Source organism: Bison bison, unplaced genomic scaffold (assembly GCF_000754665.1).
Source record: "Bison bison bison isolate TAMUID 2011002044 unplaced genomic scaffold, Bison_UMD1.0 scf7180017864281, whole genome shotgun sequence".
NCBI lineage: Eukaryota > Metazoa > Chordata > Mammalia > Artiodactyla > Bovidae > Bison > Bison bison.
Window position 1 is genome coordinate 560,374 of NW_011494853.1, and position 299 is coordinate 560,672.

Consider the following 299-nt stretch of genomic DNA (forward strand, 5'->3'; position numbering starts at 1 on the left):
CTTTAATTCTCCATTATCTGACCCCCACCCCCCCCCCACACACACACACGTACACTTATATACATTCACTTCAGATCAGATCAGATCAGATCAGTCGCTCAGTCATATCTGACTCTTTGCAACCCCATGAATCGCAGCATGCCAGGCCTCCCTGTCCATCACCAACTCCCGGAGTTCACTCAGACTCATGTCCATCGAGTCAGTGATACCATCCAGCCATCTTATCCTCTGTCGTCCCCTTCTCCTCTTGCCCTCAATCCCTCCCATCATCAGAGTGTTTTCCAATGAGTCAACTCTTC